This window comes from Thermobia domestica, chromosome 3 (genome assembly GCF_964235325.1).
Source record: "Thermobia domestica chromosome 3, izTheDome1.hap1.1, whole genome shotgun sequence".
NCBI classification, from domain to species: domain Eukaryota; kingdom Metazoa; phylum Arthropoda; class Insecta; order Zygentoma; family Lepismatidae; genus Thermobia; species Thermobia domestica.
The window spans coordinates 30,963,410-30,982,546 of NC_137456.1; positions in this window are offsets into that span (position 1 = coordinate 30,963,410).

Below are 19,137 nucleotides of genomic sequence, written 5' to 3' on the forward strand. Positions count from 1 at the left end.
CTTATTGATGGAATTTAGGGATGTAGTAGCCTGGGACAAGTCTCGTCTGACTGCGGCTACCGATAAATTTATGTGCCCCTTAGAGGTCATTACAGATATACCTGTTTCTCACCCCCCATATAGAGAGACACCAAAACAGAAAGAGATAGTCGCGGCAGAGATCCAAAGAATGTTAGACAGCAATATTATCCGAGAAAGTCAAAGCCCATATTCTGCACCAATTGTGATAGTAACTAAAAAAGATGGCTCCCCGCGCATATGTACAGATTTTAGGGGTCTAAATAGGATCTTAAGGCCCAATTACACGCCAGTGCCGCGTATAGATGAGATACTAGCGTTTCTGAATGGTACCAAATACATAAATACGCTGGATATGCAAAATGGATATAACCAATTATTAATCCGTCCGTGTGATATAGAGAAGACTGCATTCATCTGCAGCCGTGGAAAATTCGAATTTTTGAGACTACCATTCGGATTAAGCACGGCCCCGGCTCTTTTTCAAAATATGATGAACGTTATCTTTGGTGACATTATGTGGAAGGATGTAATCTGTTATTTAGACAATTTGGTTTGTCCTAGTCCTTCTTTCCCAGACTTAATATAAAGAACGAGAATTATTTTATCTCGACTCCGGGAGGCCAAATTAAAACTCAACCCTAAGAAATGTTACTTTGGTTACGAAGAAGCCTCTGTGCTTGGTCACATCGTCGGTAGACGAGGGATTTGTGTAAATCCTGCAAAAACGGAAGCTATATCAAAGGTACCATACCCTACAACAGTTAAAGAAATACGTAGTTTTATTGGACTTTGTTCTTTCTACAGAGCTTTTGTTCAAGGGTTTTCTACTATTACCAAACCACTCATTTCGTTGACTAAAAAGAACGCCAAATTCAAATTTGGAGAAACTGAGAAACAAGCATGGGATACTTTGAAATCTTGTCTTATATCTGCTCCGGTTCTTGCCCACTTTGACCCGAATCAGGACGCCATAGTTTATTCGGATGCTTGTCGAGACGGAATAGGTGGATATGTCGCACAAATTAAAGAAGATAACAAGGAACATCCAATAGCTTATTTTTCGAAATCATTGTCTCCAGCTTAGCGCAACTACTCCACGGTTGAGCTTGAAGCGCTAGGAGTTACTAAGACAATTTTGCATTTCCACTTTCTATTGGCAGACCGTCCCTTTATTGTGCGGACCGATGCTCACGGCATATGTTACCCCAGAAATAATAAGATGCTAAATTCTCGTTTCATGCGTTGGGCAATTCGTTTGCAGCCCTATCAATTTACGATTCAACACGTCAAAGGCCGCAATAACGTGACCGCCGACTTTTTGTCAAGATGTCCGCTAAAGGATGAATTACCTTCCAAATTTGGTCAAGAAGAAGATTGTGCAGAGGTGTGCAACCTAGTGTTATGTCCCAAAATAGATATCAAAACAATGCAAAAAGAGGACGACAAAATTAGAGAACTAATACAACAGAAAAAAGATAACCCCACTGATCGAGCTCTAAAACCCTATGTTGTAGTTGACGATGTGTTATATCGAGTCATGAACAAAGATAGGAAACTAGTGATACCAGAAAAGGCTATCCCCGATATATTACAAGAAGCCCATTCGTCTCCGCTGTGCGGAGGCCATACGGGATTTTCTCGCACTTACTCTAAAGTAAACGAACGTTACTATTTTCCGAACATGGGGAAAATAGTTAAGGAATACGTACGCTCTTGTGACGAATGTCAGAGGGTGAACATCCCTCGAGAAAAGAAACAAGGTTTTCTTCATCCCTTACCTGTAAAAGAGGAATTGTTTTTCCGCTGGAGTTTAGATATTTTTGGCCCGCTACATAGTAGCGCAGGCTACAGTTATATCCTAGTTATGATAGAATATCTTAGCCATTTCGCGATATTGGTCCCGCTTCGAAATATGAAAGCTCCGACAGTGGCTAGAGCCATGTTGGACGAGTTAATCACGCGTTTTGCCCCCCCTAAAGAGGTGCCGACGGATAGAGGAAGTAATTTTCTCTCAAAGATAATGGCCGAACTAAATGACTTATTCGACATTAAACATGTTCGAACTGCAGCATTTAAACCGTCAACAAACGGGCTATGTAAGCAATTTAACTCCGTAATCGCAAATTTTCTAACTAAGTACACGGCCAAACAGCCTACTAAGTGGGCAGAATATGTCCGATTGTGTGAATATGCTTATAATGTGACGCCCTCACCTATTAGAAAATACTCCCCATACGAGATTGTTTTTGGTCAAAAGGCAAGATTTCCCACTCAATTGGACACCCAGTATCAATTTACTAAAATACAGGAACACCAGAAACAATTAAAGATAATCCGTAAGTTAGCCCAGCAGGCCATGACACAAGTACAGCAACAGACTAAGTTACGAGTTGATCGCACTAGACAACCTATTAAGCTGAAAGTCGGTGACTTAGTATTGTGTAGAGATTACCTGCCAAAGAAGGATATTTCTCCCAAGCTGACACCAAAATTTATAGGACCGTATTATCTTAGAAGTATTTCCCCTACTAATGCCTGCAAAATTGAATTAGTATCGGATCCCAGCCGCACCCAAATTGTAACAATCGAAAGATTAAAGAAGTACTATCCGCGAGATAGGTTGACTTCAGAGGAGGTATCCGGTGACAGTGAGGAGGATTAAAAAAAAATTTAAAAAACAAAATTATGTTAAAACAGAAGGGGAACAATTACACTAATGTGTAGCCGCCTTGAGTGTGATGAACTGGCGCCAAAATTCTCACCATATTCAATGCCGCTACGCTGTGAAGAAAACAATAATGTTGGGGTTAGAAATATTATTTTCCCTTCTATCCTTGGAGGCCGGAAAGAAAACTTCGGCAGCTACAAAGTATGAGTGTGACCGAGCCTCCGCGATGGTCGGGAGAATACTGCGCCCTGAATTTTGTTTTTTTAAAAAAAAAACAAATATCTACAAGAAAAGAAAAAGAAAAGGAAGGAAATATCCCCCCTTCTTTCGTAACTCTTGCTCCCCCATCCTCCGGATTTTTAACCTACTCAAGCCACTATTTTAAAAAAAAAAGTACTCGCGAAGCTTGAACCTAGGTTTAACCGAATTAGTATCAAAAAGGAGCTCCTTACTTCAGAAACATGAAGAAGTTACACACAGAACTAAATCGCATAAGTAAAACCGTACGGTGGTTAAACATAGGTTAAGCACAGTGTAAGGAAAAAATCCGCTAACTAGTGGTGTTGGGATCTCTTAAAATTATAAAATACTATTGATAGTATTGATAGTACTAATCAGTAGTATTAAAAGGTTTCAATATTAAACCAAAAAAAAAGGTAATTGGAAGATGATAATTTACAAATGTTATTACTCTTTTGGCAGACAAAACTTCTGGTTGAACACCAAAACGATCTGGTAAAGTGTATAAGGTCAAGTAAGTTATACTAAAACCCTCATAAATACTGCTTATCTGCTTGACGCTTTAAAAAATATAGGGGAATCAATTTCAGGATGGCTACGGCAAATACTACGGCTATATCACCTAAGGTTCCTAGCATCAAAATTGATAACTATGGCGGAACCCCAGGAGAGTCCCTGGAGGACTTCCTTCAAACCTTCAAATTGGCCGCGAAGCTATATAAATGGAATGATACTGATTGCATAAAGTACCTTGTTGCTTACTTGTACGGTCTTGCCCGCGACTTTTATGAAATAAATTGTGATGAGCTACAAGCTCTAACTAAATTTGATGATGCAGAACAGAAGTTGCGCGCTGCTTTTGGAAACACTGACCAATTGTCAGACAGTTATGCTAGCCTTCATAATAGAATGAAGAAACCGACCGAAACATACTCGCAATATTACTAGGCCATGATGAAGCTATGCCAACGTGTTTCTCCGCATATGAGTGACGATGATAAATTCCAGCATTTATTGCGAGGTTTACCGGCTGATGCCCTTAGTTATGTCATTGAAAAAGGGTGTAACACCCCGGAAGAGGTAAAACTGGCACTTGAACGATATAAAAAAGCTCGAGTACGCTCGCAGTTGCGTCGAGAACAAATCTCTTTCCCGTCCACCACTAAGCCACAACAAAAAGAAGTAAAGACTCAGATAGCCAGGAAGATTCAACCCCCAAAACCCAAATTTTCCAAATTGCAATCTGTCTCGGTCGAAAAAGCTCCAACCCGAGGCCCCTTGAAGTGCTACAGATGTGGGCGACCGAAGCACTTGCGTGCTCAATGTTGGGCTAAAACTCATATTTCAGGGACACCCCTAACTGACAAAGCCCCTGCAGTCCGCCCACAAGATCAAACAAACACCCGTGATATACAGAATAAATGGAACCCCAAGGTAACTGGAGGAAGGCCAAACACTTTCGGCCGGACTTCACAGGGTCCACAAAAGTCGACATTGACTACAAGAAATCAGACTAAGGAAAATAATCCTTCAGTCCAACCAAACAAGCAGAAATAATAAACGATTTTCTTTTTCTGGTAAACATTTTGTCAGGTTTGATCAATACTAGTTAATCAGTAGTATATCGAGGTAAGGACAAATTTAGGTGATAAGTAAATTAAAGTTAAAAGTAGAATAAGTTAGATTAAGTGCAACCAGACCATGGCAGCACCAAGGTCCAATGTTGTGTTTTCCCTTTAATTATAGAATTTATACTCTGACATGGCACATTTCTGGGAAGAAAAGGAATTTCTACAACTGGATAGCGAGGACGCGGAAATAAATGAAAGTGTAAGCCAAACGGACAATTTTCACATTGCTCCCGCTTATTTCTTCGCGCTGGAAGGCCTTCAACTAGCGCCCGGACTTCAAATATTCAAGGAACTGTCAGTTCTGATAGTACCCCCACGGACTAGCCAACAGCTACTAGAGTTGGATCCTATAAATTATATTTTAAAACCCTACATCACCCATGATCAACTTACCCCAGATCAACAAATTACCGCATGGCTCTATGAACAAGTCCAGTCGTTAGAGTATGACCAAGGAGAATGTTACTTACATGAGGCGTTAGGCGAACTTAAAAACAAGATCCCAATGGGGTCCACGGTGTTCGTTTATGGCGAGCCGACGGCCGCCGCCTTAAGAGAAGCATGCCAGGAATGGTTTATTTTGGACCTAACACCTTTGATTAATGTTTCCTTGGGCCAGTTGCCTGACCCCATAGTACCCTGGCCCCTTTCAGAGCACCTACAAAATCACTTTGAATGTGGAATCCCACAAGTGCTAAAATTACACAGCTGGTACTCGAAAAAAATAGAATCCCCCTCCTGGGCGGATCCATTTTGTGTGTTAGAGGACCTAATTTCCGAAGGAGAAGGTGAGCGGTAAAGCCATAATAAAGATTAATACTTGTGATGAACCTTAAGATCCTTCCACCTTACACTTCATACGTACCGCCTTCCTCTTCGATAATTTGTGGATGATAACGAATCCTAGATCCCCGATCTGGAAAGAGATAGGAGAGAGGATTACTCATTTAAAAAATAAATAAATAAATAAATAAATAAGTAACTAAACAAATTAAGACATGTCATAATAGTAAAAGACTATTAGTAGTTAAGTCTAATGGAAACAGACAACTATCCCCTATAAGTTACAATTCATTTACGATGACCATATAATTATCGTTTTATCTTTCGTAGAGAGGACAAACAGTAGAAGGTCAGTCTCAGGACAAGGTTGTAAGTTAAAACTTTTAGCATTTAGCTGTACGCCCCATGCCGCTCTTCACTCGCATCTCTCAGCGAAAATATTTTGCAAAATCCTTTGTGGCTCAAATTCTATCTTGCATCAATCGACAACTACCCCCGGACTTGGTATATGTCCATTTATCCGTAGATTTCCTGGAAGCCCTAAAAGTTATCTGCCTTAGCCTAATATACCGACAATTGTCCCCCAAAACCCTTGCGGATACGGTTAATAATTTAACGGATCAAACAATAGCCTATCTTAGGTATGTCCAACATCGCTCGATGGATACAGGAACGCTGTTCTTGTTGTCTCTCTCCGGGAACGAATATTCCTACGGATTCCAATTCTGGAGATCAACGCTGCCATATCACCACTAATAGGAGTAGTGTCATTCCCCTACGGGTATGGACGTACATAACCCTATGGGAAAGAACACTCTGGAACAAGCTATTTGCATTCATCCCCTCCCGACAAGCTTCCAAGATATTTCCACCTTTTTCCGATACTATTTACGGCGCTATCTTGCATTTCGATATTGTCAGATAGAAAATCTCCCTCTTTTCAACGGATGGTTGAAACTTTTTGGTTTAAAAACCACGCGTTGGATGAGAAGTGCCTACGCTACGTATGGTTTCGCTTTCCGCATTTTCCTGGTAATGGGCACAAGCGATTCAACCCTCCAATTGCGAGTTGCCTCCAGACCCGTCACATGGAATGAGGTTTTGGAAGAGGAATACATTTCTTTTTAGCTTGCACTTTAAGGCAAGGAACCCTTAAGTATATAAAACCCACGGTCCAACTACACGTGATTACTCTACTGTATTAATATTAAAAATATCCCTGGTGATTTTGACATAATAGCCGAGTGACCAATGCAAATAAATAATTAAGGCATTATTATCATACCGCCGCAAGCCGGATTTCTCGGCGATATGTTATCCTATATAATTGTTTCTGTTTATTGTTTTCTTTCAGAGAAATGTTAATCCGCCATTATCTTTTTGTTATATTGGGAATTTGAAGTTCTTGTCTTCCATTATCCAACCAGGAAAGCGTTCTTCCTGTACTTGCAAATGCAGGAGTGTTTTGGGAACTACTAACTTCTCAGGTACCCTATCATAAGTTAGCTATATTGGCTTATACCATACCCATATACAATATACCTCAGTTGCATGACGAATTCAAAACTCTTCAGCAAGCGTTCACTTCCGGTTATTGCGATCAGACTAGAGAGGCGTCTGAACATTCATGTACACCTTGTCTCAAAAAGGTTGAGCGCATTCTTTATTGGTGTTTTGAGGCAAAAATTTTCTAAGTCCAGCTTCGGGTATCTTCGGGAAAAAGTAAGCCAGGTTCGAACCTCCAAGCCAGCCTTTGCAATCGGGAAAAAGTTTGCAGATGTGTTTTTCTTCTTTTAAATATAATAAGACTTGTTACCAAGTGTTTAAAAAAGCAACATTGATTGAAATACTTAATGATACAATATTTCGAAACCTTGCACATGCTTGTTTGTCATTTAGCTCTCTATACGTAATGGAGGATTTAAATACGTTAAAGAATCTTTCCATATGTAAAAGAATGCTCAAAGTTAAGAAATAGAACATAATTATCGCCTGAGTACTAAAATAAAAGTCAAAGTAGAACAGAAACAGCGTTTGTCATGGATATGAATGTCATAATTATCTTGAGATACGTTATACATCGCTAGAAGCTTAGTTCTAGAAGTCCTTGTGTTAGCTCATTGGTAAGCTGTCGGATTTCAAATCATAAGGTTGTGAGTTCGAATCCCATCAGGGGTAATACTTTTTTTAAAATTATATTTTCCGCAATGCATGAAAAATTATATAAAATAATTACATTAAAATACATAAGTTCTTTATATATAACATAATAATTGCAGAACATAGTAATTATTATGTTTAAAATATAACATCTGAGATAATTTTCACAGTAGGTCGGTATTATATATGAGGATGTAAATACAAGTTAAGAAACTCGTTTAATAGCAATAAATAAGTTATGTAGTGTATTTATTTGCAGCTATTTGTCATATAGAGAGTAATTCTCAACATTCATAATATAGAATGTCATTTATGTTCTTGAAAAGTTATTCGATGCATAAACAGAGGGTATAAACAGAGAATCCAAAGTCGGAACTCTCGCAAAAAAATTCATGAACCCCAAAGGTCACGTGAGCAGACTGGAATTGTCCTTATGAAGCATGCCACAGCAGAAAGTCTTTACATAGATTTTCAATTCAATTCCTGATACATGCTTTTGCAATGTGGAAGTGGTGATGCCTTGAGTCGCCCTCTCTCGCTCGCTCGCTCGCTCACTCTCTATTTATACAGAATATAAAAGTGGATTTATGTGTGTGTTTCAACATAATTCTGATATATCTAGAGCAATTTTAACTATATTTCTTACAGTCTGGAAAAAGAGTACTGTCGGGATACATATCAAAAATGCTAGAAACGGGTCGATATTATTATTGAATCCATAGTTTCGTGGTCGCTTAGGTGAATAGCTCTACTTTCAATTCAAGTCCAATTAAGCTCCCATTAGCACCCAGGGTGGTTACGTAGCGACATAAAGATATCGAAATCATTCGATATTAGAATCGAATCATAAGTTTTCAGCGCCGCTAACAGTGCAGCATTTCCCATTAGTCCACATTAGTCCCATTGCCTAGAGGGCAACATATTTGCAGAGTGCAAATTTTAAAACTTGAATAATATTTTAATGTTTTCCGTATGAAAAAGTTAAAAATCATGAGCAAATATACTATTTCACGGACAATCCTCTTTTACTATTCTAATATGTTTAATAATAGCGTAAGAAATGTAATAGTAATTCAGAACATGTTTCACAGTTGTTATTTTTTCTTACATAGTTGTAGCTGTAGCATGTAGTGAGTGGAATTTAACTGTAATAAATTCACTAATTAACCATATTCGCATTAAGTTTTATTTTTAAGTTCGGAATGAAGGGGCGGAGAAATATGGAGTTATTGGGGGCACCGAGCTTTTCTACATTTTACTTTCAAGATCTCAATTTTTCTTTTGTCATTTGTTCCTAATAAAAAAAAGTTCAGTCACTTTTGGATTGTCATAGGATAGTAGGAGTTGGATTTTGGGATGCAGCCTGTGAGATTCTAGAGGAGCTAACTGCTTGAAAAAATATTTTTGAATCATCTGTAACATATGAAATAAGGATATGTATCATAAAAAATTGAAAGTAACTATGTCTGCGTAATCATCACGGTCAAATTGCAAAGTCAAATGAATTGACGTTTAGTATATAATCATGCTCCAATCCCAACTGGGAAGTTATCATACGCGTGTCACTTTCATTATAATACATATCCTTAGGGGGAGTAGAAGTCCGAATTTTTGCGAAAAATTTAGTATCTCACAAGCCGTTCAACTGAGAGCTGAAATTCAGCATATAACTCTTTATTAAAAATAAAGAGAATATGCCCTGGCATTTTTTTAAATTGTCTTTTATGAGCGGGGGGACGGGGGTGCATTTTCTATATATTGGAAATTGGTAGTGGGTTGATTTGTAAAAATAATCGAAAACGATTGATATTAGTTGAGAAAAAAATTGAGTAATGCAAACTAAAGTTCTTTTTGAATTTTATACCCACTGCTTTCTATTTATAATTGCTGAAGCTGGTGTTTAATATATGGAGCGTTCCGAGCATAAGGCAATCAAGCCATAAAGTTAGAGAAAAATGGCCATAAAATTTGTATTCTAAACTTAATTACATGGGCATTTCCAATTAGTACGGCATGCTTAATTATATAGAAAATGAGTTTCTCTCTCTTTTTTTTTTTTTTTTTTTTAACGTTGGTCTACTTTTCCTTGATTCGAAACTTTTAAATTTCACCCTATTTTCTACTGAAATGTGTCTGTAAGGCAACAAAGAAATAATTACATATGATAAATTTAAATTCATTTTAATTCGGAAGATGAGAAACACTTTGCCATTATATATCGTAAAGGTCAGACCCACCAGTATTGTAACAAAGAGGTGCTTGAGCCAATGACGGTAGAAATTCAAACTCCGATAAGTGATAATTTCACAGTCTCGTTTTATTACAAGTGTAATCTCTTTAGTCAATGGAGAGGAGGACGTGGGTCATCGGTCAGAGTTGATGTCGATGGGTTTTGGTGGGTCGGAGTTGGTCGCAATGGTTCAGAGTGGTTCATAGTTAGTGGTGGGTCAGAGTGGATCACGATGGTTGATGGGTCAGAGTGGGCCAATGGGTCATTTGGGTGGTGGGTCGTGGATCAAATTTTCATTGACCCACACCATCTCTGGTTAAAATTGTACTAAAGATAAGAGGCACCGAAGATGCATGTCGGCTATTATGCTCAAATTTTGCGTATGGATAGTACTCCACCAGAAAGCAATAAATCTGAAACGGTTCACGGTATGACCTCCTAGAACTCGAGATGTAGGGGTTTGTCTGATTGGCTAAATTAAGACGTCAATGATTTATCCTTCAACAACCAAGCTTTTTATGATCGTTTCCGTGGGGAAGTCAGAAGAACACGTGCCTAGTAATCGTAATATTGATAGTTCGCGTCCACCCCGGGGTATTTGTTTTGTGTTTTTTTGTTTCACCTAAATATAAACAAATCACACATATAGGCATTTTAACATATTTTGGGAGAGTAATTTTGTGGTTCGTTGGCGTTTCATCGCGTCTCTGCCGCTGGTAGTAAAGTTTTCAATATGGAACTTGGGCCATCACGGATCGTCGCTGCGGGGCCACCAATTTCTGGCGAGAGGTTAATAGTTGACCATCTGTAGTCCACCGACGCTTACAGCTTAGGGTAATGAACGATGTTCTTGCCTTGTAGACTTCATGACTACCGACGTCGGCAGTCAACTAGCTTTTAGTATTCCTTTACTAACCATCTATCGTTCATGTTTGTACACGGTGTTGTAATAATAATAATAATAATAATAATAATAATAATAATAATAATAATAATAATAATATTAATAATAATAATAATAATAATTATTATTATTATTATTATTATTATTATTATTATTATTATTATTATTATTATTATTATTATTTGTAGTAACAGTAGTATAATTGATGATAGAATAATTATTGTCTATGTATTGTCTAGGTAGGACTACACACAGGATTTGGCTCGTTTTGGTTCGACTTGACTCTAATCCGAGTCGAGTTGGAAGATATTTTTCGCGCTGAGTCCAAGAGTAGACCTCAAAGATGTCTGTTTCGAGTCGAGTCGAGTTTCAAAGAAAAGTCGTTCGTGTCCATCCCCACTAATGAGAGCTTAATCGGAGTTAAGCGAAATTGAAAGTCTCACTATTTATCTAAGCGACCCCGAAAACTATGAATCTAATATCGATCATTTTCTAGCAATCTTTTATATGTATTCCCCTCCCATTCACCATAGGTAACCCGACAGCACTCTTTTTGAAACTATAAGAAATGTGGTTAAAATTACTCTAGGCCAGTGGTTCTCAATCTAATTCCTATCGCGATCCCCTTTTATCACACGCTCTTCCCAGCGACCCTTTTATAATTTGTTTTATAATAAGCTTGTGTGGGATTTTTAACATACCTATTTCTATAATAGTAGAATCCATTTTTTTGTTTATAGTGAACAGTGCCATGGAAAATCATTGCCCGGGGCGAGAGTATAGTACGATGTCACCGTATATATGAGTGACGTCGACAGACTAGCTACGAAGCGCCACCATGGTTGGCACGAAGCTCAATAACATTTTCAAAATAAACCCTACCTTTCCTTAATTTTGAGCACATTTTATTACGTTTTTCCTTCTATTTTACACATGTGCACATGCACTTTCCTAACTTGAGTAACACACTTCCCCCGAAATGTGTGGCCCCTCTTTTCGGCGCCCGGCACTGACAGTGGATACAGTAACTAATATCTATATTCCCAACGACGAAGGTGCTGGTTCAAGATGGATGTTAAACTCCTTCATTGAAGAGGCCATTAACGTATCCGATCTAAGCCCACAACTTCTTGACCAAATAATAGAATGATCATGCGACAAGTCTTTGCAACTAGTTTTCTGTAACGAAGACTTGGACAAATTCTGCCTGATGAGGAGAGAAGAATATCCTGGTCTGGGCATTGCTGCTTTAAAAGTAATAATTCCATTTGCTATATCGTACTTGTGCGAAAGTGTTTTTTTTATGGTAAACATTAAAACAAAGATAAGAAATCGCTTATCAGTTGAAAACGGCTTGATAATATTCGTCATGAAGATTGAACCGGGCATTGCTGCACTAGTGAAATTACACCATGCTTAGGTATCTCATTAGGTTTTAATTTTAATTGTATTTCAATGTGCAGGTTTTGTTTCATGTGTATTTTTCTAGTATTTCTATATACAGTTCTCATTAGTTTTATATCATACCTCTTTGATTTAAATTCATTTTTAAACAACTCTACTAACTAACTAACTCTATGGCCTATGGAACCCGGAGGTTCAATGCCGCGTTCACAAAAGCTCTACACTGACTTCTATCCTTAGCCAATTGGATCCAGATTCTACTTTGTATTCTTATCTCAGCGAGATCCATCTTAATATTGTCCTCCCATCTGCCCCTAGGTCTTCCTAATGGTCATTTTCCGTTTGGTCTTCCAGTCAAGACTTTCAAAGCGTTTCTAGTTTCTTCCATTCTAGCTACCTGACCTGCCCACCTAAGCCTCCTAGACTTGACGACCCTAACAATGTTGGGTAACCGTATAAATTATGTAGTTCCTCGTTATGAAGTTTCCGCCATTCCCCATTCCCGTTCCTCTTGGGTCCGAATATTCGTCTAAGGATCTTGTTCTCAAATACTTTCAGTCTATGTTCTTCCCTCAGAGTAAGCGACCATGTTTCGCAACCATAAAGAACAACAGGCATGATTATCGTTTTGTATATTTTAAGCTTCAAATTTCACGACAGAATTCGCGACGACAAGAGACTTTGAACCGAATAGTAACACGAATTCTACACCCTTTGAAAATGTTCAGTAGACTTATTTTTTATTGTTCTTTACAGTGTGTATAAAAAATAAAAGTATGCCTATCAGAACAAAATTAAAAATAATATTTAAAAATAATTTCTGGTATTAGATTCTAACTATATTTATCTCTTCCGCCTATCTTCGCGATCCCCTAGGGGCCGCGACTCCCAGGTTGAGAAACCCTGCTCTAGGCATACATGAGTTATGATGGAACATACATACATACACTTTTATATGTATAAATGCAGATAAGAGAGAGTTGAGAGAGAGCGATTAAGGAATTACCGCTCTCAATCTCTTCACTTTACTTTTGCGATTCGTGAATTTCTTACGTGACAGTTTGGGGCTAGCTAGTTTTTTGTCTTGAACCACGATCCGATTTTCGATATGCTCTACCTAAATGCTGTAATGCGAATATTGATAAGTTATCTGCGATGAAAGTAGCTGCAAATAAATATATTACATAACTTAATTATTGCTATTACACGATTTTTTAAATTTGTATTCAATATTCACACATAACACACCGACGTTCTGTGAATACCTCAGATGTTATATTTTAAAGATAAGAATTACTTATGTCGTGAAATAATATGAATATATATATTCAACTGATATATACAAGTGATGATATGAATATATATATTCAACTCATATATACAACTGATGATATGAAAATATATATACAACTGATGAATTGTAATGTAACTATTTTACATAATTTTCATGCATTGAGGAAAGTAGAATATCATAAAGGAATCTGACCTGAACGGGTATCGAACTCACGATTTAAACGCTCGGTGGTGTACCACTGAGCTAACATGACCGCTTTTCGGAAGCTGCTTCTGAAATATAACTGAGCTCATACGTAAATGCTCTTTTCCGTATGGAAATCACAATGACGAAACGAGAGTGTGAATACATAGTCTCGAAATATTGTATCATTAAGTATTTCAATCAATGTTACTTTTTTCTACACTTAATACCATTTCAACATGTCTTATTATATTTAACAGAAGGAAAAACATATCTGTGCATCTTTTCCCGATTACTAAGGTTGGCTTTGGAGGTTCGAACCAGCAGCTTTAGTTTACTGTTTTCCGAAGACACCCGAAGTTGGACTTCGAAAGTGTTCGTCTCAAAACAGCTATCATCATATCGCTCAATCTGTTTGGTATATGGTATATGTTTTTATACGTGTAAAGTCAGTATAACAATTAATTCTTTAAACAGCTTTTCGTATGTATTAATATTCCTTTATAAAAACTGTTTTTATTATTATTATTACGGCGCACCATTTTCAGATTTCTTTCGCGAGTCGTTGACCAAGTCGTTCGCCACCAGCGTTGCCAGACTCACAGCTCGGAATTATTCCAAAACCTGATCGAACTTATGCTAGATTCGGTCAAATTATGCTAGATCCTCATAATTACTAATTCAGGAGTTTAAAAAAAACGAAGTTGAGATACGATAACGTAACTTAAAATACACAGAGAGCAAGAATGCATGGATAGAACTCAATACTTCACGCACCAAAATTTTAACTCAACTAAATTACTGCAGTCGTTGCCAAACTCAATGGCGTATATATCGTATAAATGAATGCAAAGTTTTTGTTTACATATTTTGAAAGAAAATTACTTCGCAGCATAAGCGGAGTTGGGAATCGTCTGCTGGGGGAGGGGGCAGATTTTTGGTCGGTCTCGGAGCTGTCATTTCAGGAATAAATATGATCATGAAGTCAGAAGTAAAGATGGTGAAGTTGTCAAAAAGTTGGGGGGAGAATGGCCTCCATAGCTCCGCCCATGCCTCGGAGTTAAAGGATTAGAAAACCCTGGGTGGAGCCACAAAAAAAAAGCCCAAAGCCGTTCCGAACTTACTTAGGAAAATAAGACTGCCTGTATGGTTTACCGACTGTATGAATCAATGGAAGAGGATACATTTCTGCCGTTCTTTTTCTTCCCACGACCAACTTCTCCAGGTTTTACGGCTTTTTGTTAACTTGCTGAAATTGTGCTAGATTTGGGCAGGATGCTAAAAGCAAGATGCTAGGTGCTAGAGACATGCAAATTATGCTAGATCTAGCATCATTATGCTAGATCTGGCAACGCTGTTCCCCACAATAGGCTTGTCGTGCAAGTAACCAATCACACGTCAGGTACTAGCTTTTACCTATTGCTTTCTTCTCACAGCTCAGAACATTGGTAACTATGGATAGACGTACAGCAGTAATTACTTTATGGGAGTTGGAAGGTTATTCTGCAACTGCAGCTAGCAGGCGAGTAGGTGTCCCGGCCTCTACAGGAAGGCAATGGATTCGGAAATATGGTGCTACAGGTCAGACTGGTAATTTACGATCTCCTGGTCGTCCGCATATGTCAACCGAAGCCCAAGATGCGAGATTAGTAAACGAAGCCCGGTTAGACCCACTAAGGACGTCTAGACAGATAAGGGAAGCTTCTCTCTTTCCTGGTAGTAAGCATACAGCTCTGCGAAGGCTTCGTCATGCTGGGTTACGTGGCCGTGTTGCTGCCGTGAAGGAAAAACTCTCAGACGACCACAAAATTTACCGTCTCGCGTTTGCACAGGCGAATGTGGGTCTCAATTGGGAAAACGTAGTTTTCTCAGATGAATCCATATTCACAACATCAAAGGAGGGACGCCGTTTTGTGTATCGTCCGAGAGGCACCCGATATGACCATGGATATGTGGCTGCTTGCAATCGCAGTGGCCATGTATCTATTTTATGTTGGGGTTGGATTTCCAGTCGCGGAGCAGGACAGCTTCATAGAATTGAAGGACATCTGGACAATGCTCAGTACTTAGACATTATCAGTAATATCATGGTGCCATCTGTTTCAGCCTGATGGTGTAATTCAGTTCCAGCAATACCAGTCGCCAATACATAATTCCCGTGTGGTTCAGGAATGGTTCGCAGGGCACCCTGAGATTGATTTAATCGACTGGCCGCCTCGTGGAACAGACCTCAATCTCATGGAAAATATGTGAGCAGAAGTGAAGCGTACTCTAAGGGAAAGTTGGCCTTAGGCAGATCCACCAAGAACTCAGGATGACCTGTGGCATCTTGTTTCCGAAGCATGGCTGGAGGTAGGGGAAGGAGATAGATTTGTCACCCATGTAATAGATTCCATGCCCAGAAGAATGGAGCGTGTAATAAATTCAGAAGGGTCTTGGACACAATATTAACGACCCCGCCTTAACTCCCGAAAATAGTTCTTTTCAGGGCTACCTAAACGCTTCTGAAAATATTTCTAGAAGTAAACCACTCCTTGTATCCGATTTCTGTGCAATCCTACTAACAAAAGAATGATAATTAGCTGTAGGCTTTGAACTCAAGACCTCTTCAGTGCCAAGTCCGTACTCTACCAGTGAGCTAACATGAACACGCAAACCTAACCTGAAGAAATACGACTTTCAATTTCTGGTATTCGATGACAATGGTGCTCATATACTTTGCAAATGTTGTATTCAACTTGGGATATGCTGCAACACACACACACATAAACAAAGCGAAAGAGAAAGAGAGAGAGAGAGAGAGAGAGAGAGAGAGAGAGAGAGAGAGATGAATACACAAAAGCATATTCAACGTATTCGAATGAGACTCTAAGTAACGACATTCCGTTCTAAAGAGAATTTGTGTTTCTTCCCGTGACGTTAAGGGGATCGGGAAAAGCTATGTGTCTTGAAGCAGGATACGACTTTGGATACTCTGTTTATACACTTTCTATATCCGTAGGAATATACTGTATTTCACGAATATAAATAACATACTGTAATGAGAATATTGAGAAGTTAAATCTGTATGACAAATAGCTGTAAATAAATACACTACATAACTTATTTATTGCTATTAAACGATTTTCCTAACTTGTATTTAACATTCTCATATATAATAACGACCTACTGTGAAAATTATCTCAGATGTTATATTTTAAACATAATAATTACTATGTTCTGCAATTATTATGTTATATATAAACAACTTATGTATTTTAATGTAATTATTTTATATAATTTTTCATGCATTGCGGAAAATATAATTTTAAAAAAGAGTATTGACCCAGATGGTATTCGAACTCACAACCTTATGATTTGAAGTCCGACAGCTTACCAATGAGCTAACACAAGGACTTCTAGAACTAAGCTTCTACCGATGTATAACGTATCTCAAGATAATTATGACATTCATATCCATGACAAACGCTGTTTCTGTTCTACTTTGACTTTTATTTTAGTACTCAGGCGATAATTATGTTCTATTTCTTAACTTTGAGCATTCTTTTACATATGGAAAGATTCTTTAACGTATTTAAATCCTCCATTACGTATAGAGAGCTAAATGACAAACAAGCATGTGCAAGGTTTCGAAATATTGTATCATTAAGTATTTCAATCAATGTTGCTTTTTTAAACACTTGGTAACAAGTCTTATTATATTTAAAAGAAGAAAAACACATCTGCAAACTTTTTCCCGATTGCAAAGGCTGGCTTGGAGGTTCGAACCTGGCTTACTTTTTCCCGAAGATACCCGAAGCTGGACTTAGAAAATTTTTGCCTCAAAACACCAATAAAGAATGCGCTCAACCTTTTTGAGACAAGGTGTACATTGTTGCAATCAATTGTAGAAATCCAAAAGATCACTGACTTACAATTGCAGCAAGAATTTCTTGACCTCACAGCATTTTGAACAGATAAAACAAAACGTGGTTTAGGTTTCATTGGTAGCTTTCTCTCTTGGTGTTGTAACACTGTTTCGAAAAGTACCTTCCAAAATTACGTTACCAACCAAAGAAAGATGGGTGAATTGTTGAATCAAATAGTGGATCAAATACATTCAGATCATCATAACATACTATTGACTCGAGACTCTACAAGAAATTTCTCTACCCAAGTGAACAATGCTGTACATTCAATACGGGATAAAATGAAATCGCTTCAGAAGGCAGTAAATAGGGTAATCGAGCAAGTAGCTCGTAATCATGATACCGCATTGTCAGTGCAAGTTCTCACCCTAAGCAAGCTCCTTGCTACGCTCCAATACGAGCGCTAACATAAGGACATCCACACTGCTTGCATTGAGGGAAGTATGTCATTAACAGCAGTTAACCCCAAACAATTAGCGCGTGATTTACAGGTTTTAGCGCTTCGACTTCAGAAACAAGGATATTCATTGGCTATACCACAATCAAAAATATTTCGCTACTATAATTTACGCACAACCACCTGCCACTTTGTAGGAAACAGTGTGACGTTGATTGCCAAAATTCCAATCATTCGTGGAGCTCACCCCATAAAATTATTCCGATTGATTCCATTACCATTTCACTACCAAAATCAAACGTGCAAGGTAATACATGAACCTGCCTTACTGGCTACTAATTCCGAATATGAAACTATTTTAACAGACTACGATCTTATCACGTGTTTGAATAGACCTGATGGACTTTGTAAAATACCGGAAATAACACGTACATCTTTCCAAGCTCCGAATTGTATCTATCATTTGTGGCAAACATCTTCGGTCGCGGAAATCAATCAATTCTGTGCATTTACCTGTTATCCACACGTACAACCCATCATCACTCCCTTGAGTGAAGACACCTATCTTATTACTAACCCTCCTCGTCAAATGAGCATGATATGCCCACACAAGAGTGAAATTCTTAAACAGGATCCTTTTACTCCTGGGTCTCTCAAAGTTAGTCTACACTGTAAATGTGCATTGGTAATTAATTCTCAATTACGAATTCCTCCCCGTTTCCCATGCCCCAAGGACTCCATCATGGATCCTGCCGTCAAACGCTTACTACCCTTAACTTGGTTACCCTTAGAGACTCTTAAATTACCGAAAAATCTCTTAGGTGAATTGGAATTCACCGACCTTAATGCGACATTAAACCAAAATTGGTAAGTAAAGGTAACCTACTATGAGCCGCCATTACAATCTCATAGGCTAACCCCCATCGCACTTCCCCAAACAATTAAAGTATCCGATATCAGTGGCAGACCGTATCTTACGATTCTGTTCGTATGGAACACTGTTCTTACCTTATGCATAATTTATATGACGCTTCGTTTAAAGAGCACTCTGTGGCCTCTTCTGCTTACTTACCCCCAGCCGGTGAAAGCTCAAGGCATTATTCATGAGATAACAGAACCACTACTTTATGCCGTTATTGGAATAACAATTTCGGGAATTATTCTCTTTTGTTGTTATAAGACACTGTGTCTTCGAGTTTTTTCTGTTCTTCGCAACCCCCCTCCATCTACTTCCCAACCCCTAGAGGAACCGTCTTCGAGTCAGGACCGACGTCCCCCAGCTCACCCTCGTACCACTAATTTATGACTAGCGAC